This window comes from Nelumbo nucifera, chromosome 4, assembly GCF_055504915.1.
Source record: "Nelumbo nucifera cultivar China Antique chromosome 4, China Antique-T2T, whole genome shotgun sequence".
NCBI lineage: Eukaryota > Viridiplantae > Streptophyta > Magnoliopsida > Proteales > Nelumbonaceae > Nelumbo > Nelumbo nucifera.
In genome coordinates, this window is record NC_142652.1 from 61,994,098 (window position 1) to 62,018,625 (window position 24,528).

Consider the following 24,528-nt stretch of genomic DNA (forward strand, 5'->3'; position numbering starts at 1 on the left):
TGAATCAAATATGCACTTTTATTCATTTACAATAAACTCATAAAGTACATCATTCTGATTGAAGCTAAGGGCATACAAAACTGTCTAACATTTGCCACATTTTCAACTGATGCTACCTTCTGAATCTGGACATCTCCTTTACCAATAATATCTTGTAGATCCAGTGTTGTCACACAATAGTGGAATGGGTGATATGGTTGGATTCCCAATTCTAGAATGAACAACTTCATCCATTAGGAAGCCTTTCTAATGACAATGTTCTTGGCTTTGGTCGTGGACTATTTTTCTTACTACTCTGGACCCCATCATGAAGATGTAACCAGATGTAGATTTTCTATCATCTGAGTCTGGCTGGAAGTCAGTATCAGTATACCTGACGAATTGTAGTGAACTAGCATCAAATACCAAACAAAACTATTTTGTCCTTTGAAGGTATTTAAGTATGTTTTTCATAGCTTTCCAATGCTCTTGTGGTTATTGCATGTAGATATCTTTAGTAAGATTTCCGTTCACGAACGCGGTTTTGACATCCACTTGCCAAATCTCGTAGTCATAGTGTGCTGCTACAGTGTATCCTTTCGCCACAAGACGAGCTTTATAGGTCTCAATCTTACCATTAGGAACCTTCTTCCTCTTGTAGATCCATTTGCAAGCAATTGCTTTCACCTAGGGGGTGGGTCTATAAGAGTCTAGACCTTGTTGGTCTCCATCTAGTGCATCTCAGCTTTCATGGAATCTACCCACTTCAAAGAATCTATGTCCAACATAGCTTCCGTATAAGTCACGGGAACTTCCTCATTGTTCATGGCTTCCATCAAGTGACTTTCTTGATCATAGCCGTAATGAACGGGAGGTCTATATGCCCGAGTAGACCTTCTATGTTGGTTATTTTCTGGAGCCTATGGGACATCTCCCACTACCCTTGGGCTCTCCTCATCAAGAACTATTTCCTAATGATTATTGTCCAGGATGTAGTCTTCTTGCAACAAATAGTCATTTCGACTACAAAACACCTTTTGCTCCTTTAATTCATAGAATAAATAACCTACAGAGCTTTTGGGGTAACCTACAAATAGGCATTGGATGGTCTTGGATTCCAATTTGTTAGCACTTGTTCTTTTAACATGTGTCCGACAACCCCAAATCTTCTGTGTCTCACACTTGGTTTTTCACCAGTTCATAGCTCATATATGTTAGACAGTGTATGCCCTTAGCTCCAATCAGAATGATGTACGTTATGACATTTAATGTAAATGAATAAAGTACATATTTGATTCGTGTTATTATGGTGTGTTTCTTGTAATACCCTTAAATTGGACACTTATGAGACTCGTATTTGTTTAGAATCTTTACAGCCATTGGATAGATCTGGGGAGATTTATCCTGCCAAGGCTGACACTAATGTGTCACCAAGTTGTTTGGGGTGGCTTGTCTCAGCTGCCAGGGTGAGACCTGAGCTACATGCAGTATGGGTTTTTTGAAACCCTGAACCGGACCAGAATTCCAATATTGCCCTGGACCTTGGAGATAGATGGGCAAAACTGGAATGTTACACCTGACCCGTAGACTCGATTATGATACTGCACTAGGTGTTGGATTGGGCTGTCCTTGATATGCCAATCAGTGAGATCCTTAGAGGGGGTCAAAACCTGGGTATGTTGGGACAGTCTGAGAATTCATCTGAGTGGGTGATCATAGTGACAGGATCAGCCCCTTTGCCGGACAAAGGTAATGATCGGGGATGCACTCTCACTAATGGAAACCAAGACTGCCGGCAGCCGATTTCAACCGTTGAGATTTGTTTTGCAAAATATATTTATATAGAGATATACATATATATTATGGTTTCAAAATGTTTGCAAAAAGTTTTAATTCCTGGGATCCATGTGAGTAGAGAGTGCAGCATTGTACCATGCAGCCGAGGGAGAGGTCCTATCTTGTCGGGAAGTGTTTGATCATTATGGGCTGAGAGGTTAAGTGTAAAATCATTGAGGGTAATACCTGATTGGCTAATCTTGCATCTATCCACAGTCCTTGGGTTTTTATAAGGTGGCTTGATCCAATGACCATTTAGTGTAAATGTTGGGCCCATTAAGAGCCCACAGTGATGGGCTCAGGGGTTCACTGTCTCCTACAGTGAATTCGGCCAGGCCTTGTAACGGAGGCTAGGCTGAACCCATGTGGCTGATGTGTAGGTCAATCTTTTGGTCCCACGCAATACAAGGATACCCAACTGGACAACAGTTTGATAAGTGAGCACATAGACTTAATGGGCCTAAAGCCCAATTTGTACTGGCTTAATGGGATTAATTAAAGAGGGGCTGTTCTGGGATTTAGATCAACAGATAGGATAAAGGATTGTCCCTATCCACTTAGAGAGTCCAGATCCAAATACAGATTTGGATCAGGAAACTCCTAATTAGATTAGGAGGGCTAATCTTTATCTGCAAATAGGATAAGGGATTATTCTTATCTCTTAAAGAGAGTCCAGATCCAAATACAAGTTTTGGATTAGGAAACTCCTAATGGGATTAGGAGAACCTCTCCTTAAGGATATAAATAAAGGAGCAGGGCAAACCACCAGTTACAACAATCAGTCCACTGATTTAAGAAAGAGGACAACATACAATTTGACTGCTTCTGTCTTTTGCTCTTGCTCTCTCTTGCTATTGCCGCCATACTAGTTCAATCTCCACTGTGGGAGCGATCAAGAAGGGTTCTTGATATTACCTTTTGGTAGAAAAAAGTAATCGGAAGTCATGCTTACTGCCCCTCCATCAAATTCTTGCTAAAGAATCAGGTTCTAGCTGAAGAGCCATCCTGCTGATTCTTCTTCATCCTGCACCGTGTCATCTTTGGTGGGAGTAATCTTTGGATCTTTCCTTTTCTATAAATCTGAATTATATTTAGAATTGTTCTTTATATTTTTCTTGATTTTTAGGTTGTTCGTATGGTGGAGATTGAAATCTTTTTATGGCGCAAGAAATCTGCACTTCTGTTGTTCCTTTTTCATTCTTGGTCTGTAAATATTTTTTTTTATTTTTAGACAGAATGTATAGGAATTCAATTTGATGTAATGTTAATAGAAATTAGCTTTTCTATTTTATTTCATTCAAAATTGAAGCAAAAAACGCAAGGAGGAGATTATCGCAGATTAGGGTTCATCTATCAGTGATTTGCAGTTTTGGAAATTGCATGCTGCGATCTAACTTTTGTTTTGCAGGGTAGAAGTCCTATGAACAACCCTCCTACTGATTCTTGAATGTCTTGTTTTAGTAATTTAATTTCAGATCATATTCTTGAATTAAATCTTGAATTAAAAATCAAACCCTAGACCCATTCGAACCAGATGGGACCAAACTAGTTGGACCAAATTTGTGGTTCGATGGGGGCTGTTCTCAACCCTAATTTTTCACTAATGGGTCTTGGAGTTGATGGTTAATTGCAAGATGCAATTCAGCCCACACCTGTAAAACCTAGTTTTAATATGTTAAAACTGCTTTAGCCCATTTAACTACATAAAAGCTATATGGGCCGAATTAATCAGTAATATTATGGATAATTATGGGCTTTAATTATGGGTTTTCAGTAATTGCACTCATTCCCTTTCTTTTCTCTACTTTTTGTACACTTCTCTCTAATTTTCCTCTCGGCCTCACTCTTTCCACTTGCATTTTTCCTCTCGGTCTCACTTGCTCTCTCTACTTTTGCTTGTTCACTTTCTTTCTTTTTCTTTTCCTCTTGCTTACACTTTTGTTCTTCTCTCATTTTGCACTCTCTTGCTATCCTAATCTGATCTTCATAAGCTTGCAAAGTTTTGAGAGGGGTTAGTGCAACAGTTTGGTTATTCATTACAAAAGAATAACGGTTTTTATACCCATCATGTCTAACCTTCCTATCAAACTGCCAAGGTCAGCCAAGCAATATATGACCAGCTTGCATTGGTGCCACATCACATAGAAACTCATCCTCATACTTGCCAATTGAAAAGGAAACCAAAACTTGCTTGGTTACCCTCACTTCTCCACATTCATTTAGCCATTGCAATTTGTACGGTTTAGGATGCTTTATGGTATGCAAATTCAACTTATCTACCAACAATGTACTAGCAACATTAGTACAACTTCCACTATTAATAATCATAGTACATACCTTATCCTTCACATGGCATATTGTGTGAAAAATATGCTCACGTTGCTCCTCATCACCATCATCCTTAGGCTGTATACTTAGGGCTCTCCTTGTAACCAGCAAATCACCATGCATGGGTTCTGCAACTTCAACATCAAAACAATCCTCCAATGGTGGCATCTCACCCTCACTTGAGCTAGCACATTTTGTTTCTCCATTATCCAACACAATCATAACTCTTTTGTTTGGGCATTGAGAAGCAATATGCCCGAATCCTTGGCACCTAAAACACTTAACATCACGTGACTTATAAGAAGTTTTAGTTTCGGTTTTACCTTTATGAACAGTAGCCAAAATCCTTTTGCTTTGCTTCCTCTTTTGTTTTTGAGGCAGCTTTGTTGTCCTTCCAATTAGGTTTCCATGAGGAACCAGATCTGAACCCTTTTGATTTGATTTGCTTCTCCACTTTGATGGCTTTGTGCAATAGCTCCTCCATCTCTACATAGTGTTGTAAATCAACCACATCAGCAATCTCCTTGTTCAAGCCGCCAATAAATCTAGCCATTGTTGCTTCTCGGTCCTCCTCTATGTTTGCTCTAATTCTGGCTATCCCCATCTCTTTGTAATAGTCCTCTACACTCATGGAACCTTAAACCAGCCCCTGCAACTTTCTATGCAAATCTCTATAGTAATGGCTAGGTATAAATCTGTTGCGCATTACCAATTAAATCTCTTCCCATGGCTGAATTGGCCTCTCTCCATTCCTATGCCTATTGATCACTAATTGATCCCACCATATGCTTGCATAATCTGTGAACTCCATGGCTACTAGTTTTACTTTCTTCTCCTCGGAGTAATCACGGCAATCAAATACGTGCTCAACCTTTCTTTCCCACTCCAAGTATAGTTCAGGATCATTCTTTCCTTGAAAGGTCGGAATCTTCATCTTTATGCTGCCCAAATTGCTATCTCTTTTGTAAATTTCCTTCTTGCCTCATCTAGAACTTGATTCCTCCAAATCCGAATCATCTTCCTCTTCTTCCTCAAACACACATCTTCTAGTGGACATAGAAATAGATGGGGATTGCAAATCATCTAGCCTCGCATTCAACTTTCTAAATTGTTCATTAACAGCCCTTATGAATAACTTCATGTCAATCTCTTGTTGTTCTCCATCAATACTCATGTTTATAACCTGCAAAAACTTGTTGGAAAGAAATTTTGTTCCTCACCTATCTTTGCCTCTTTTTTTTTTTTTTTGTTCCTCACACACTCCCTCACGTGTTTGCACTCAAATCAAATTGTTATCACTATTTAACTATTCTCGATGATGATCTCACCTCTCTTTGCCTTTTTTTTTTCACTCAAGCTAGCCCCCTTAATGTTCTTAACAGAATCAAGATCAATAAATCTCAAGGAGTAATTGGTTAGATGGTGGCAAATCTCAAAATCAGAACTTTAAAAACTTAGTTGAGGCAAACAGTGGAAATAAGGAAGGAAAAACCAATTATAGGAGCCAAACAAAATAAGAAAACTTCAAGAGGAAGAAAAAGACATGCAAAAGAAATCACTAGAATATGGAGTACGAAATTAAATTAATTTAGACACAAGAATCCTTATTTGATAAGGATTAGTACTAATTAATATAGTAAGACAACTGCTTAAGGAAAATAAATCCCAATTCAAAAAGGATTATACAGCTAGCTGTTGAAGTAGACAACTAGTCAAACCCAAAAAAGGAAATATGATCTTGTAATTCAAGAAATCCCTTTCATGCTGGGAAAATGATTAAAGAATCAGATCTGCAATCTCCTCCTCCTTTTTTTTTCTAATTGAATATTTTTTTCTGTCTCTCTCTTTTTTTTTCCAAACTAAACACACAAAACAGAATTGACTCTATTCAAAAACACAAAGAAGTCGAATGGAAGAATTCAAAGAAAACTATGCAACGACAACACAAGAAACGCACAAAGATCAAAGAAAAACACAAAACAAAGGATAAGAAAAGGATAAGTAGCCTATTTCTAGAACCAAAGCTCTGAAACCAAATGATAAGAACCCACTAGACGACCTGCTCTAGGAACTCTTGAATCAATTTGTTATGTGCACCTAGAAGCTAGAAAACAAGTTGTAGTTGATCAGATTAGAAGCTTAAGGAAACTAAGTCCTTAAAGAATCCAATCTTGAAGATGCCACAAAGGTTGATCACTCCCTTGATAAGTCAAGATATTGTATTCTACCAAGAACACAAGAAGGCAAAGCTAAGTTTGCTGAAAATACCTCTGTATTATTGATGATTTTCGTTTTACATATTTGTGGCCTTTATATAGGCATGTAAACATCATTATCTTATAAGGAAACTCCTAACTAATGATTATCTTATCAAAAAACACCTAACTGATGAGGATCCCTTTAATTTAGGAAAACAAATCTGCTTTGAAATAGGAATCCTTCTAAAAGACTACAACTAATGACAACTAAGCATAGAAAAGTCAAAGTAAACAAAACAAGATAAAAGCAAGCCCAACAAGACAAAACAATCCCATCAATACATCATTGCATGCGAGTTGGGCATTTTCTTATCATGTCCATGCGCCAAGCCCATCAAGCTTTGTTCTTCAAGTTCTAAGCCTTGCACATCGTCTTGCACATAAAGATAGGTGATTATCCTTGGTAAAGCTTTGGAAACAGGTAGAACAGTCTTAGAATCTTCTAGAACAGCCTCTTTGTCATGCACTTCCCTAATGAATCCTTGTAGAGCCTCTTTCATCCTCTTTGTCCTTGACCTAGTCATTGGCCCACCAATTCCTTTCAAAGGATCTTGAAAATATTTGGGAATATTAGCTTGAGCCATTTGGCCAGCACCTCGATCTCCATTATTCCCTCCTTCCTCGAAAGGATTCGTCCTCGAATCACCTACATCAAACAAAGATAAATCAGCAACATTAAAAGTCACACTAACATTACCATTGTTGCTTGGCAAATCTAGCTTGTAGGCATTATCATTGATTCTTTCCAAGACTTAAAAAGGTCCATCTTCTCTAGGCTGCAACTTTGATTTCCTTTGTGTAGGAAACCTCTCCTTATGCATGTGTACCCAAACCCAATCTCCAATTTCAAAAACAACCTTCAAACGCCCCTTTTTAGCTTGCTTAGCATATTGCTCATTCTTTCTTTCAATGTTAGCCCGAACCTTGGCATGTAAATCCTTCACAAATTACTACCTTTTTCTCACCATCAAGATTAGCATGTTCATTGGTAGGCAAAGGTAAAATATCCACAGGAGTTAAAGGATTAAAGCCATAAACAACTTCAAAAGGTGAAAAAGAAGTAGTAGAATGAACAAACTGGTTATATGCAAACTCAATATGTGGCAAACACTTCACTCACTGCCTTAAGTTCTTTTGAATGATAGCACGCAACAAAGTAGTGAGTGTCCTATTAACTACTTCAGTTTGACCATCCGTTTGAGGATGTGCAACAATAGAAAACAACAGTTTTGACCTAAATTAAAACTAGGGCGTATTTCTTCGTTCCCTCCTCTAAAATATGAGAGCATGTGATAAGGAAATTCATATGATGAACTCTCTAAAGGCCTTCCATCATTAGCAAGAAAATGGGTCCTTCAGTAATGAGGAAACACACCATAAAATTGGACTATCCATTTTCTACTAGATCTGTTGGAATGTTTAATAAGATGATAGGGGCGTCATAGACCGATGTGGGAGGGGCCTATCCTAAAATGGAAGACTCTCTCACGGTACCTTGGCGTTCATGAATATGATGGGTGAGAACTCACTGGACAGAAAGGTTTAACCTAAAATGGCAATGAACCTTGTCTGACAGAGAGGCCAAAGGGAAAGCTCATAAGATGAGTGGCTATGATCCTTCATAGAAAGGTGGTGGGGTTATGCAGCTGAAACAGTTGGCTCCATGTACCCTATGTGATTTCCCACATTTCCAGAGACATAATTCGCAGTCTCCGTCACTGAGATAGGAGGAAAATCACAGAGATGAATAAATGGAAATGGAACATAGATTAAAAGTCATATCTATCTAGATAACATGAATCAAATAAGGTTGTGGACTAATATTTGCTTTTTATTAGAAATGGCAAACGGATAGTTTGCTAAATTGTTGGACGACAAAAAACATAAGGGACTAAACTACACTGGCTGGTATTGTAACCTTATGTTGGTCCTGACGTCCAAAAAATTGGACAAAGTAGCTAAAAACCCTGCTCCGGAACATCTGGGTGATAGGGCTTCTGAGGCCTGTAGAAGGGATTATCAAGAGTGGGAAGAGAAAAATTCCCTTGCCCATTGCTACATCATAGCATCCTTAGACAATCTGATACAGCGACAGTTCAATCAGATCGAATTGTCCAAGGATATCTTGGAGAGTTTGAGGATGATGTATGAGGAGCAGATTTGTTCTACTCGTCAAAAGGTCTTGAAACAGTTCTTGACCGCACAGATGTCCAAGAACCAACAAGTTCATGACCATTGTCTTAAGATGATGGGATACATCAATAAACTTGAGGCTCTTGGATCTAGGCTTGATCACGTCACTAAGGTTGATGCCATCCTAAATTCTTTGCCTCCTTCCTTCAATCAGTTCATCATGAACTATAACATGAATAAGCTAAATGTTAGCATCCAGGAACTTAGCAATATCTTGCAGAGGGCCGAGGAACTGATTAAGAAGGATGAGCCCATTGCCATGCTTGTTGAAGCGGCAAATCGGGCAAGAAGAAGAGGAAGGCAAAGAAAAAGCCTCAGAAGAAAGCTACCAAGTCTAGAAGGCAGAGGAAGGACAAAGCATCAGATGCTTGCCACTTCTACAAGCAGGCCGGTAATTGGAAGAGGAACTGTCCTCAGTACCTGGAGTCCAAGAAACAAGGTAATTTCTAGTCCTTTGTCATAGAAACCAATTTGTTGGTAACTTTTGCTTCCTGGTGTATTGACTCTGGGGCTTCGACTCATGCGTGCAACTCACTACAGGGGTTCAGGACAAGTAGAAGACTGAGTGACGGAGAAGTGACTCTTTACTCGGGGACTTCTGCAAGTGTTGCAACTACAGCTATAGGAACTGTAGAGTTCGTTTTCAAAGAAGGAATCATTGTACTGAAAGATTGTCTTTATGTACCTAATTTGAGAAGAAATTTGATTTATGTTTCAAAACTGTGTGTGGATGGATATTCTATTATCTTTAGTAATTTGATTACTATCAAAAGAAATTACAAATTCCTTGCATACAGAGAACTTGAGAATGGTCTCTATGTTCTCCATCCTTCTCTGGAAACTAACATAACCGAAACTATGTCGGGTGATATCCCCAAGAAAAGAACTCGTGATACAGTTAATCCCAAGTGCCTGTGGCATTACCGACTTGGCCACATCAACATAGATCGTATCACAAGGTTGCTAAAGGATGGTCCTTTGGATTTTCTAACTGTAGAAGATCTTCCAACCTGTGAACCTTGCCTTCAAGGTAAGATGATGAAACGGACGTTTAACGGTAAGCCTGAAAGATGTACAGGCATGCTTGATCTTATACATACTGATGTATGTGGTCCCATGAGTGTTAGGACACGTAACCAGCACATTTATTTCATAACCTTTACCGATGATTATTCACGGTATGGTTACGTGTACCTAATGAGACACAAGTCTAAATCCTTTGAAAAGTTCAGAGAGTTAAGACAAGAGGTCAAGAAGGAGTTAGGGAGAGAAATTAAGACCCTTCGATCGGATCGAGGTGGCAAGTATCTCTCTGATGAATTCAGGGACTACTTAAAGGACAATGGGATAGTATCACAACTAGCTCCTCCTGCTACACCACAGCTAAACGGTGTGTCAGAGAGGAGGAACCGCACTTTATTGGATATGGTCCGATCACTAGTAAATGACCAACCTAGAAGATCTACTCGGGTTTCCAGATCCCCAGTTCATTTCATCTATGACCAGGATAGTTACTTGGTGGAAGCCACGACCAGTGAGGAGGATCCCATGACTTATGTGGAAGCTATGTTGAAGAGAATAATAGGATTATTCCAATCTACTTATATTGACAAAATAGTCAAAAGATATAGCATGGAGAACTCCAAGAAAGGAAATGTTCCTTTCAGGCATGGAATCACACTCTACAAGGGTATGTATCCCAAGACTCCCGAGGAGATTGAGGGCATGAAGGACGTTCCCTATGCCTCAGCCGTAGGGAGCATCATGTATGCCATGCTGTGCACTCCCCCTGACATCTCTCAGGCAATGAGTGTGGTAAGCAGATTCCAGTCAAACCCAGGGCAGGAGCATTGGACTGCTGAGAAAAACATACTAAAGTACCTTCGAAGGACTACCCTTTCGCCACTATACGAGCTTTGTAGGTCTCAACCTTACCATCAGGGCCCTTCTTCCTCTTATAGATCCATTTGCAACCAATTGCTTTTACCCCAGGGGGCGGATCTACTAGAGTCCAAACTCCATTGGTCTCCATTGAGTCTATCTCAGCTCTCATGGCATCTACCCACTTCAGGGATATGTCCAACATAGCTTCCACATAAGTCACGGGATCCTCCTTACTGGTCGTGGCTTCCACCAAGTAACTATCCTGGTCATAGATGAAACGAACTAGGGGTCTGGAAACCCGGGTAGATCTTCTAGGTTGGTCAATACCTGGAACCTGTGGGACACCTCCCACTGACCCTGAGCTCTCCTCATGAAGAACTATTTCTTGACGATGTGAGTTCAGGATATGATCATTCTCCAAGAACTGTGCATTTCGGCTGCAGAACACCTTCTGTTCACTTGGGTCATAGAATAGGTAACCCATAGAGCCTTTTGGGTAGCCTATGAATAGCCAATGGCTGGTCTTGGATTCCAACTTGTCCGCACTCGTTCTTTTAACGGGCGCAGGACAACCCCAAATCTTCAAGTGTCTAACACTTGGTTTCTTTCTGGTCCAAAGTTCGTATGGAGTGTTCGGAACCGATTTGGTTGGAATCCAATTCAGCACGTATATCATAGTCTCTAATGCGTAACCCCAAAAGGATGTGGGTAACTCTGAGTGTATGAGAAGTGACAAGACTATATCCAATAAGGTCCTATTCCTCCTCTCTGAAACACCATTAAGCTGTGGTGTAGCAGGAGGAGCCAACTGTGATACTATCCCGTTGACCTTCAAGTAGTCCCTGAATTCATCAGAGAGATATTCGCCTCCTCGATCTGATCAAAGGGCCTTAATTTCTCTTCCTAACTGCTTCTCGACCTCTTGTCTGAACTCTTTGAACTTTTCAAAGGATTCAGACTTATGTCTCATTAGGTACACATAACCATACCAAGAATAATCATCGGTAAATGTAATGAAATACACGTGCTGGTTATGAGTCCTAACACTCAGGGGACCACATACACCACTATGTATAAGGTCAAGCGTGCTTGTACATCTTTCAAGCTTACCGTTAAATGGTCGTTTTGTCATCTTACTCTGAAGGCAAGGCTCACAAGTGGGAAGATCTTCTACAGTTAGAAAATCCAAAGGACCATCTTTTACCACCCTTGTGATACGGTCAACACCGATATGGCCAAGTTAGTAATGCCACAGGCACGTGGGATTAACTGTATCACGAATCCTTTTCTTTGGGATTTCAGCCGACATAGTGTCAGCTATGCTAGTTTCTAGAGAAGGATGTAGAACATAGAGACCGTTCTCCAGTTCCTCATATGTGATGAATATGTTGTTTCTTTTAATAGTAATCGTATTACTAAAGAAGACAGAATAACCAGCACACGGTTTTGAGACAGAAATCAAATTTCTTCTTAAATTCTGTACATAAAGAAAATCTTTAAGTACAATTATTCCTTCTCTAAAAATTAACTCTACGGTTCCTATGGTCGCAGCTGCAACACTTGCAGAAGTCCCCAAATAAAGCGTTACTTCTCCTTCACTCAGCCTTCTGCTTACCATGAACCCTTGCAGTGAGTTACACGCATGAGTTGAAGCCTCGGAGTCAACACACCAGGACACAAAAGCAACCAACAAATTGGTTTCTTTGACACAAGATTCGAAATTACCTTTCTTGGATTCCAGGTATTGAGGACAATTCCTCTTCCAATGGCCGGTCTACTTGCAAAAATGACAGGCATCTGATACCTTGTCTTTCCTCTACTTCTTGGGTTTGGTGGCCTTCTTCTGGGGCTTTCTCTTTGCCCTCCTCTTCTTGCCCGATTTTCCTGCTTCAACAAGCATGGCAATGGGCTCATCCTTCTTAATCAATTCTTCGGCCCTCTACAACATATTGCTGAGTTCCTGCAAGCTGACATTCAGCTTGTTCATGTTGTAATTCATGTGGAATGGATTGAAGGACGAAGGCAAAGAGTTGAGAATAGCATCGATATGGGTTACCAGATCCAGGCCGGATCGAAGAGCCTCCAGTTCGTTAATATAACCCATCATCCGAAGACAATGGTCGTGAACTTGTTGGCCCTTGGACATCTGTGCGGTCATGAACTACTTCAAGACCTTCTGCCGAGTAGAATGGTTCTGCTCTTTATACAATGTCTTGAGACTGTCCAACATGTCCTTGGCTAGTTTGATCTGATCGAACTGCCTCTGTATTGGATTATCCAACGAGGCAATGATATAGCAGCAGGCAAGGGAGTTTTTCTCCTCCCATTCTTGGTATTCTCTTCTCCGGGCCTCAGAAGCCCTATCTCCCGGACGATCCGGGGCAGGATTCTTGGCCAGCTTATCCAACTTTTCATAGGTTAAGACCAGCATAAGGTTACGGTACTAGTCGGTATAGTTTTGGCCCTTAAGCTTGTTGTCGTCAAGAAGCTTTGCAAATTGTCCGTTTTCCATTTTCTGATAAAAGAGCAAACATCAGTTCACAACCTAATTTGATTCATGTTCATTACATAGATATTGGCTTTTAATCTTTGTTCCATTCTCATTTGTTCATCTCTAAAATTTCCCTCCTATCTCAGTAACGGAGAGAGCGACTTGTCTCTTGAAATGTGGGAAACCACATAGGGTGCATGGAGCCAACTGTTTCAGCTGCAAAACCCCACCACCTTTCTGTGAAGGATCATATCCACTCATCATATGAGTGCTCACCCATATGATGAGCACTTTTAGGTTAAACCTTTATGTCCAGTGAGTGCTCACCCATCATATTCGTGAACACCAAGGTACCGTGAGAGAGTTCCCATTTTCTGGTGAAGCCCCTCCCACATCGGTCTATGACGCCCCTATCATCTTATGAAACACTCAGACAAATCCAATAGCAAATGGATAGCCCATTTTCTGGTGCGTTTCCTCATTACTGAAGGACCCATCTTCATGCTAATGATGGAAGGCCTTTAGAGAGTTCATCATATGAATCTTCCTATCACATGCACTCATATTGCTGGAGGGAACAAGAATTACGCTCTAGCTTAATTTAGGTCAAACCAGAGTGGCTTCCACTGACTTTCATAAAGCCAGATTTAGGTGGGCCCTAATCGGCTAGGGTTGCGCACGTATCCTCTTCAGGAGGTGTGGGGCCCACCACTGAGGGAGATCATCCAGTGATCTTTAGGGACACCATGGCAATGATGTGCATTCAGCCATGGTGTGCGCAAGAGACACTGTCGAATCTGCATGGGTCAAATTCTTATGGCCCATGAACGTTGCACATCACACATCCATACATCACATGCAGGGATAAATTGATCCAATCAATTAAATATCTATAAAGCCCATTTTAATCCATAACATTAACAATTAACATTATCTAGGTATTTGGGCCGACTTAGGGTTTAGCAGTTCGGCCCATATAGCTTTCCTGCAAAAGTGGGCTTTTAGTAGTTTTAACAATTTAAAACTGGGCTTTACAGGTTGGGCCGAATTAAACTCTTAATTAATTATCAATCCTTAGGCCCATCAGTGGAAATTAGGGCTGACAATCAGCCTCCATCGAACCCTATATTCGGTCCAACCAGTTTGGACCAATCTAGTTTGAATGGGTCTAGGGTTTGATCTTTAATTAAAGATTTAATCCAAGAAAATGATCTGAAATTAAATACTAATCAAAGAAAAGCAAGAAGCAGTCAAAGAGGACTGTTCACACAGCACATCCCTCAAAACAGAGGTTAGATCACAGAATGCAGTTTCATAAACTGCAAATCGCAGATTGCAATATCCCCATCTGCGAAATCTCCTTCCTACGCCGCCATCTTCGATCCAAAAATTAATAAAATAGAAACCCTAAAATTTCTATTAATTTTTCATTAGACCGAAGCCTATACATTCAATCTAAAAATAAAAAGAATTATTTTACAGACCAAATGTAATAAATAAATCTAGAATTTGCAAAAACCCTAATCTGTACATAAAACAAGAAAATTATAAAGAACAATTCTAAATAAAATTCAGATTTATAAAATTTAATTTCAGACCATTCACCTTCTATCTGGGAAACTATTTTCTAGAGAAAAACCCTAATCTGCGCAAATCGGGTAGAACACCTTCTACCCATTTGCGTAGGTTCAGATCTGCATTAATTCGGTTCAAGACTTGAACCTGGCTCTGATACCACTGATGGGATAAGAGATCCATCACATGGATGGCCAAACCCTGTAGGTAGGTTAGGCAAAATTTCAAAAATTTCCTCTCCCCTCATTTGGGAATCACATTCCCTGTTTTAGAAAATCTGCATTTTCAAGGATCAATCTTGAACCATAAACCTAACCAGATCTAAAACCATAAGCAGGAGAGGGATATACCTGATATAGAGAAGTAGTATCTCCTAATGGAGGTGTTCACACCCAAGGAAGGATCAAAAAACTGCTCCCACTAAAGATGGCACAGTGTAGGATGGAGCAGAATCAGCAATATTCGTTCAACGAACCGAATCGTTCACAATAATTCGCTGGAGGCTATGAGCACAACTTCAGATCAGCCTTTCTCCAAAGGCTGATATCAAGATCCAATCTTGATCGTTCCTGCTTGAAAGAGGAGAACGAACTGGCAGTAATGGCGGCGAAAGGAGAAAATAGCTCTGTCTCACTGGGTGCTATGATCTCTCTCTGATTTGAATGTAATCATCTTCTAAAGCTGCCGCCCCCTTCTCCTTTTATAACCTTAAAGGGATCAGCTCCTAATCCCATTAGGAGTTGTTGATCCAAATCATATTTGAGTCTGAATTCCCTTTAAGAGATAAGGATAGATCCTTATCTTATCCGCAGATTAGATCAGCCCTCTCCTAATCTGATTAGGAGGTTTCTAGATCTGAATCTGTATTCAGATTTGGACTCTCTGAGTAGATAGGGCAAGACCCTATCCTATCTGCTAATCCAATCTCAGATTCGCCCCCTCTTTAACTGATCAAATCAGCCCAGTTCGAAATGGGCTTCAGGCCCATTAATAGTATGTGCTCACTTAGCCTTCCAAATTGCTGCCCAGTTGGGCTTCCTTGTATGGCATGGGACCTAAGCATTGATCTACACATCAGCCACAAGGGTTCGGCCCAGCCTTTGTTACAAGGCCTAACCGAATTCACTGGAAAGCCCAGTGAACCCCCTGAGCCCATCACATGGACTCTATGGGCCCAACACTTACACTAAGTGGTCCCTGGGCCAAGCCACTTTGTAACACCCAAGGACTGTGCGCAGATGCAAGATTAGCCCATCAGGTATTACCCTCAATGGTCTTACACTTAACCTTTCAGCCCATAATGATCATACACTGCCCGACAAGAGAGGACCTCTCCCTCGACTGCAAGGAACAGTGCTGCACTCTCTACTCACATGGATCCCGGGAATTAAAACGTTTTTGCAAACAATTTGAAACCGTAACATATATATATTTATATCTGTATATAAAATATATTTTGCAAAACAAATTTCAACAATTGAAATCGGTTGTCGGCAGTCTTGGTTTCCATCAAAGAGAGTGAAAGGGATGGTAGAATCCATCGTATGGACGCCAAAATAGTTGCGGAATGGGTGGGCGAATTTCAAAAATTTTCTACCTACCTTTCAACTGGGAATCGCATTCCTTGATTTTAGAATCATGATTCAAGGATCCTACTTGAAATTGAACCGAACCAGATTTGAACCAAAAGAGAAGGGAGTGATTATACTTGATCCAGAGAAATAATATCTCCCAAAGTTGGTGTTCACACCCAAAGAAGACACCAAGATCCGTTCCTGTTGAAGATGACACAACAACTGTGGAATAGAACCAGCAGAGTGCATCTCACACACTGAATCCTTCACAAGAACCCTTTGGAAGCAATAAGCACCAAACTGAATCAGCCTTTCAGCAAAAATTGATATCAAGAACTTTTCTTGATCTTTTTCTGACAGAGAAAATGAACTGCAATAGATTGTAGCAGCTGCAACAGGAGGAAGTTAGAGAAGAAGATGGCAAACTGCTTTTCTTCTCTAGGGTTTCTGAGGTCCTATCTCACAACTTGTAGGGATTGTTCTGTAAAATTCCCTAGGGTTTGAATTCTTGTAATCCGAATAGGGTTTCCTCTAGTTGCTTAATGATTAAGAAAAATCTCCTGATCATATCAGGAGTTGCCCTTATCCAAATCTGTATTTGGATTAGAACTCTTCTTAATCTTATCTGCATATTAGATAAGCTTTTAGGGTCATCCTAATCTCAGATCTGCTCCTTAATAATGACTGATCAAATCAGCCCAGTTCAAAATGGGCTTTAGGCCCAATAAGAATCAAGTGCTCAAATGTCTTCCAATCTACTACCCAGTTGGGCTTCTTTGTATGGCGTGGGACCCAAGCATTGATTTACACACCAGCCACATGGGTTCGGCCCAGCCTCTGTTACAAGGCCTAGCCAAATTCACTGGTGAGCCTAGTGAACCCCTTGAGCCCATCACATGGACCCTATGGGCCCAACACTTACACTAAGTGGTCCCTAGGCCAAGCCATCTTATAAAAACCTAGGGACTGTGGGCAGGTGCAAGATTAGCCCATCAGGTATCATCCCAAATGGCTTTACACTTAACCTCTCAGCCCATAATGATCAAGCACTGCCCGACAAGAGAGGACCTCTCCCTCGGCTGCAAGGAACAATGTTGCACTCTCTACTTACATGGATCCTGGGAATTAAAATCATTTGCAAATATTTTGAAACCATACTTATGTATATATCATATATATAAAATTTGCAAAACAAAATTCCATTAATTGAAATCAGTTGCCGGCAGTTTGGTTTCCATAAGAGAGAGTGCATCCCCGATCATTACCTTTGTCCGAGAAAGGGGCTGATCCCGTCACTATGATCACCCACTCAGATGAATTCTCAGACTATCCCAACATACCCAGGTTTTGACCCCCACTAAGGATCTTACTGATTGGCATATCAAAAATAGCCCAATTGATGAGACCAAAAAGAACCCTATTTTTATCCCCCTAATATCCACTCTTTTACATTTATTTGGCACTTAGATGGACTCATTACTCTTGTATTTCGATTCAGGGCAATAAAGAAGGCAATTGGAAGAAAACAGGGCAAATCGGGTGATTTTGCACAGTTTCGGCGACAGCCAATAATCTGGGTATAGCTCTCACTTCCGGACTCTGAATTGGACAATTCAAGAAGCATTAGAAAGCTGAATGCAAGGCCCACAACGTTTATGTTTTGGATTGTTGCAGATTCGGTCTACATCGAGTCCGAAACCGGGCCCGAAGTCGGAGCCAGTTCGCAGCAGGACCCATTTCACAACTGAAGCCCAACTCGCAGAAGAACATGAAAGCAGCCCAAGTTATCAGAGAAGCCCAACTCGAATGCGAGAGCCTAGAGTCTTAATTTGAATGTAACCTCCAAGGAGGGATAGAGTCTTATTAGATCTAAATTCTGAATGTAATCCTATAAAGATAAGAAGGATGGGGATTAGATAAGAGATAGGATAGGATTAGTTCAAAGAAGATCATGACTCCCTTAAGATAAGATGATCTCCTAGAAGGAGTTGGAAAATGGCCCTCTCCTTTGGCTATATAAAGAGGGGGGTGGACCAGCTTTAGCATCACTCACTCCAAGATCCAAGAGATCACCAAGCAACTCAAGAAACTCAAGAGAGCAGTTTGGCCATGAAGAAGCAGAGCATGGAGGTTTTGTAGATCATGAGCAGCTAAGCTTCTTTTTCTGGTTCAAGGGGGGAGGTTCAATTGTGCCATTATGAGGTTCTGTACTTAATTTATTTTCTTGCTTTTTAATTCAAGTATTCATTGGTTCTTGTGTACATTTTTATTCGATGTTAATGTTAATTAGTCTGACAAACTGAATTAATGTTGATTTTTCTACTGCTATCCATGATTTCGGTGATTCGTAATTGTCACGAATAGTGGTACAAGTAGCAATTAGGTTAATATCTTTCTGGGTCAATTGTTCATGACAGACTTTGACCAATGTATTGACATGTTTCAACCTAAAGGGAATCGATGGAACAAGATTCAATAATTGTAGCTATCTCAATTATTGTTATTTTGGTTTAATTGTTTTCACAAAGCTTAATGCTATCATTAATTAATATGGAGCGCTATCGTACCCAGTTGATTAAAGATAACTGTTGATCGAATGCTGGGTTTGGTCAACTGATTTAGGAAAATACAAGGTTTATTATGGCTATCCTAATAAATCTAAGGTTATATGCTTGAATCGCAAGAATGCTGAAATTTACCTAGGATCGATGGCCAATCGATTCAACCCGAACCCTTGAACCAGAATTCGATAAGACTAATTTTCTCTTGTTTGTTTAGTTGCTTTCTTATTCTTTTAATTTTAGTTATTAAATTTTCCCACTCAATTATAGTATCCATTCGGCTAAGAGATTATTGTTTAGCACCCTGTGGGATTCAACCTAGTACCACTTTTACTACAAATATTTTATTGTGAGACTAGTATTAATTTTGAGGGCTTCGACAACCCGTCAAAATTTTGGCGCCGTTGCCGGGGAACTACTTTAATTGCTTAGCTTTGTACCTTCTATTTGTGTTAACCTCCTTTGTTTTATGACTCATGCTTCTCACCAAGGTGACCCTGAAATTGAGAAGACCACCCGTCGGTTGAGAAATGAGGCGAAGCATAGGAAGGGCCATTCACCCCCAAGGGTGAATTCTGATATTGATTTGACAACTTGTGATCGACCCATTTTCGAAGAGGAAGGTAATAGCTAAGAAATTAAAGTTGCTCCCCGGCAACGACGCCAAAATTTTGACGGGTTTGTCGAAGCCCTCAAAATTAGTACTAGTTCCACAATAAAATATTTGCAGTAAAAGTGGTACTAGGTCGAATCCCACAGGGAGCTAACAGTAATCTCTTAGCCGAATGGATAATTGAGTGGGAAAAATTAATAACTAAAATTAAAAGAAAAAAAAGCAATAGCAAACTAAACAAATAAGAGAAAATCAGTCTTACCGAGTCCTGGTTCAAGGGTTCGGGTTAAATCGATTGGCCATCAATCCTAGGTACATTTCAACATTCTTGCAATTCAAGCATTTAACCTAAGATTTATTAGGATAGCCATAATAAACCTTGTGTTTTCCTAATTCAGTTAACTAAACCCAGCATTCGATCAACACTTATCACTACTCAACTGGGTATGATAGTTTTCCATATTAACCGGTGTTAGCTGCAATTATTGAATCTTGTTCCATCAATTCCTTTTAGGTTAAACCATGTCAATAAATTGGTCAAAGGCTGTCATGAACAATTGACCCAAAAAGATATTAACCTAATTGCTACTTGTACCACTATTCGTGACAATTACGGATCACCGAAATCATGGATAGATGTAGGAAAATCAACATTATTTCAGTTTGTCACACTAATTAACATTAACATCCAATAAAAATATGCACAAGAACCAATGAATACTTGAATTAGAAAGTAAGAATATAAATTAACTGCAGAACCTCACAATGGAACAATCGAACCTCCCCCCTTGAACCAGAAAAAGAAGCTTAGCTGCTCATGATCTGCGAAACCTCCATGCTCTGCTTCTCCATGGCCGAACTGCTCTCTTGAGTTTCTTGAGTTGCTTGGTGATCTCTTGGATCTTGGAGTGAGTGATGCTAGAACTGGTTCACCCCCCTCTTTATATAGCCAAAAAGGAGAGGGCTGTTTTCCAACTCTTTCTAGGAGATCATCTTATCTTTAGGGAGTCTTGATCTTCTTTGAACTAATCCTATCCTATCTCTTATCTAATGATCTAATCTCAATATTTTTATCTCTCTAGGATTACATTCAAGAATTTAGATCTAATAAGACTTTCTCTTTGAAGATTACATTCGAGATTTGAACTCTTGACTCTTGAATTTGAGTTGGGCTGTTTCAAGGTACTTCTACGAATTGGGCTTAAGTTGTGAAATGGGCCTAATTGTGAACTTGCTCTGACTTCGGGCTCATTTTCATACTCGATGCAGGCCGAATCTATCAAAACTCAAAACATAAAAGTTGTGGGTCTTCCTTTCTTATTTCTAATGCTTCTTGAATTGTCCCATTCGGAGTCCGAAATTGAGAGTTAGGTCCAGATTACTGACTATTGCCGAAACTATGCAAAATTACCCGATTTGCCCTATTTTGTTCCAATTGCCTTCTTTATTGCCCTGAATCGAAATACAAGAGTAATGAGTTCATTTAAGTGCTAAAGTAATGTAAAAATATGAAAATTAGGGGACAAAAATAGGGTTCTTTTCAGTCTCATCAAATCCCCCCACACTTAAACTTTGCCCGTCCTCGGGCAAGGCAAAACTCAAGCAAAACAAGAGAACCTAACTTTTGCAACTCTCTTCTTTTTCTCAATACGAGGCCTGGTCCAATGCATGCTTCAGTCCAGTCTTGGTAACCTTCCCTCTTCCATCTCTTTCTCCTCTTTCTCTTGTCCAAGAGTGATCGCAAATCATCATTCCTCATGGTCCCAAGTTAAATCGATAGTCAAGGAGACCAGCCTTCTTGGGCTGAACCTCCCTGGCTCTACGGGTACTCATTGCTTTTAACAAACCAATACAGCCAGATTCACTTACCCTTCTTTGTTTCTTAAGCCAAAACAAGGTGTGCTTATTGCCATAAGCTTGCTATGTATCACATCTCCACCACTTAGTATGAATTCCTAGGATCTGAAGGTGAGAATGGGGTTGGGGTTCTAGGGTGAGTGCATTTTATGCTCCATCTCACCCTTGCCTTCTTTTCATGATGTGAGTGCGTTTTATGCTCCATCTCACACTTGCTTTCGTTTCTAGATATGAGCACATTTTATGCTCCATCTCACATTAGTCACAATTTTATTTTCAATTTTTTTTTTGTACAAGAATCATAGGGTTTCACCGCCTGATCCATGAATTCATTGATCGTGGTCTCAATATGCCTAGTAAGTTCTAGAATAATCAACCCATGTTTGTGAAAATCAATCAAACCCTTATGCATCTTGCCTATTGATCGATTAAAATCATTTGGTACTATATGCAGCCAAGAAAGATTCAATTAGTCATGCTTGCATCCTATCCTATCCATTCAGCCTTAGCGCATAATTCCTGATAAATTGAAATCTTTCAAGGATAAGTTTCCAAGGAGCAGAAATTTCAAGAAGGTATGGTATCCCAAATTTCCATCAGATTTCCCTAATCCCCCCACACTTAAGTTATACATTGTCCCCAATGTATGTGATTATGCATAAAGTAGAAGGACTTGGGGGTACTTCCCTGTTTGTCTTGTTGGGTTCCTGCTAAACACAAAAATCAAAACCAAACAAAATAACAAAATTAACTAAAGACAATGGGTTGCCTCCCACAAGCGCAATTGTTTAACGTCATTATGCTTGACGTCCTCCTTTGCTACTTTAACTCTCGTGGTTGCACCTTTCGGTGTGCTCCCCTTCCATCCATCATGGGCGGGTTCAAATCTAGAATAGGGGCCTTCGTATCCAATTGTGCAATCGATTCTAGCTCCTCATTCATGTCTTTTTCAAAAATTTTCTGCACAGTTGGATCAATAGTGTCAACCGAATAGACTGAATGGTCTTCATTTGGGTACTTCATAGCTTCAAAAATATTAAATTTAATAGTCTCCCCGTCAAACTCGACGGAGAGGGTACCCTCATCCACATCTATTTTGGTCTTGGCCATTTTCATGAATGGCCTGCCTAATAGAAGTGGGGTTGAACTTGTGATCGTGTCTTCCTCCATCTTCAGAATGTAAAAATCAGCTGGAAAAATTAAATCGTTAACCTGCACCAATACATTCTCAACAATCCCTTCTGGGTAGGTGTTAGAACGATCAACTGATTGGATAACAACTCTAGTTTTCTTTAAAGGACCTAATCTCAAAGCATAGTAAATCGAGTATGGCATGACATTGATAGATGCACCTAAGTCTAGCATGGCATGCTCGATTCGCTTATTGCCAATCACACAAGGTAGGGTGAACATACCTGGATCAGCATGTTTTTCTGGTAAGGTCCTCTTGATCACGGCTGAAACGTTCTCTCCAACTCTTACCTTAATGAGGCTCTTGTTTGAGTCATGTACCTCCTCTTCTTCCTGTCCTGTCCTTTATCCGCCTTCCTTGGTGAGGTAGGTTCTAGCTACAGTTCCTTCCCGCTTCTTAGCACCACTGCACTTACACTCTCCTTGGGGTTGACTACCATTTGTGATGGTAGATTCCCGGAGCTCTGCACCTCCAACTTGCTAATGGCAGTGGCAAGTTGGCTGATTTGGTTCCTCAAATTCTGAATGCTGGCTCTTGTTTCCTGTTGAAATTGCTGAGTATTAGTAGCTAGAGCCTTAACTATATCTTCTAATGACGTACCTGAATTCGGGGGTTGACCTAGCGCTGTGATGGGTGTTGAAAACTGGGGCTGTCGACTGAAAAAATGGGGCTGATATTGCTGCTGTCCTCCTTGGTTCCCGTAGCATAGGTTTGGATGATCTCTCCACCCCGGATGATGGGCTATATCAACGAACTAGAGGCTCTTGGATCCGGGCTAGATCTGGTAACTCAAATTGATGCTATTCTCAACTCTCTGCCTCCATCCTTTAATCCATTCATCATGAACTACAACATGAACAAGCTGAACGTCAGCTTGCAGGAACTCAGCAATATGTTGCAGAGGGCCGAAGAATTGATTAGAAAGGATGAGCCCATTGCCATGCTTCTTGAAACTGGCAAATCGGGCAAGAAAAGGAAGGCAAAGAGAAAGCCCCAGAAGAAGGCTGCCAAACCCAAGAAATAGAGAAAGGACAAGACATCAGATGCCTGTCATTTTTGCAAGAAGACCAGCCACTGGAAAAGGAGCGGTCTCTATGTTCTACATCCTTCTCTAGAAACTAACATAACCGAAACTACGTCGGCTGAAATCCCCAAAAAGAGAGCCCGCGATACAGTTAATCCCACGTGTCTGTGGCATTACTGACTTGGCCACATCGGTGTTGACCGAATCACAAGGTTGGTAAAGGATGGTCCTTTGGATTTTCACGATAGGATCGTATGCTGTTTGCTGGAAAAGGAGCAAACAGGGGTCCACTACAAACTCCACGACCGAGGCCGAGTACATTGCCGCAAGTGAGGCTGCCAAAGAAGCCGTGTGGATGAAGAAGTTCATTCACGAGTTGGGAGTAGTTCCGTCCAGCACATCACCCATCCCATTGTTGTGTGACAACAATGGAGCCATTGCTCAGGCTAAGGAGCCACGAGCCCACTCGAAGTCGAAACACATCGAGAGGAAGTACCACGTACTGCGGGAGATTCTTGACAAATGTAGCAGACCCATTGACAAAGCCACTATCACAGAAAATGTTTAAGAAACACGTGGAAAGCATGGGACTCTGGCTAGTACCTGATTGGACCTAAGTGCAAGTGGGAGCTGTTAGACAGTTTTGTATGCCCTTAGCTTCAATCAGAATGATGTACTTTATGAGTTTATTGTAAATGAATAAAGGTGCATATTTGATTCATGTTCCCTTGGTATGTTTCTGTGTAATACCCTTAAACTGGACACTTAATGAGGCTCGTGTTAGTTTAGAATGTTCACAACCAGTGGGTCGGTCTACGGAGACCTATCCTGACAAGGCTGACACTGTGGTGCCACCAAGTCGGTTGGGGTGGCCTGTCTTAGCTGCCAGGGTGAGACCCTAGGCACATACAGTGTAGGATTAATTGAATCTTTGAAATGGACCAGATTTCCAGTATTGCCCTGGACCTTGGAGATTGATGGGCAAAACTGGAAAGTTACACCCGACCCCTAGACTCGATTATGATACTACACTAGGTGTCGGATTGGGCTATCTCTGATGTACCAATCAGTGAGATCCTTAGCGGGGGTCAAAACCTGGGTATGTTGGGACAGTCCGAGAATTCATCTGAGTGGGTGATCATAGTGACAGGATCAGCCCATTT

The 24,528-nt window shown here is 40.6% G+C and overlaps 1 pseudogene; it reads left to right on the top strand.

Annotated features, from left to right (window-relative positions):
• Window positions 1–19,148: 19,148 nt before the first annotated feature.
• LOC148800596 (uncharacterized) overlaps window positions 19,149–24,528 on the top strand; it is a 68,972-nt pseudogene continuing 63,592 nt past the window's right edge.